The sequence below is a fragment of the Penaeus monodon genome, chromosome 32, assembly GCF_015228065.2.
Source record: "Penaeus monodon isolate SGIC_2016 chromosome 32, NSTDA_Pmon_1, whole genome shotgun sequence".
NCBI lineage: Eukaryota > Metazoa > Arthropoda > Malacostraca > Decapoda > Penaeidae > Penaeus > Penaeus monodon.
In genome coordinates this window covers 35,784,974-35,785,331 of record NC_051417.1, presented here as the reverse complement: position 1 = coordinate 35,785,331, position 358 = coordinate 35,784,974, and the positions used below count along the sequence as shown (strand labels likewise).

At 40.2% G+C, this 358-nt stretch overlaps 1 protein-coding gene across 1 annotated transcript in view; it reads right to left on the bottom strand.

The window, feature by feature from the left end:
• LOC119593658 overlaps positions 1-358 on the bottom strand; it is a 15,450-nt gene that overhangs the window by 2,011 nt on the left and 13,081 nt on the right. The window lies entirely within an intron of this gene.

The following is a 358-nucleotide window of genomic DNA, read 5'->3' as shown; positions in this document are numbered from 1 at the left end:
ACAGACGGGAACAATATTATCATTCCTACCATGACTGCTGTTATCACTAATGGCTCACTATAATCAACATTACATATTACTGTCATGATCGCTATGAAATCATCCTTATCATCCAAATCCATAATCATTCACAATCCCCCCCCCCCCTTACTTTTCTCACTCAACGAAAGCCTCTCTTGGATATTGCCAATGACCTTGTTCACTGTAAGGCCCGCGTTTGTCTTCAGAAAATCAATACCACTGAGATAATTTTGGCATCACGTCATCAATTATTCCTGTGAGCGTTTCACAGTCCAAACGCGTCCCTTCCATTCTTATCTTTGGGAATGACTTCTGTTTATCTTAGGGATTTTTTTGG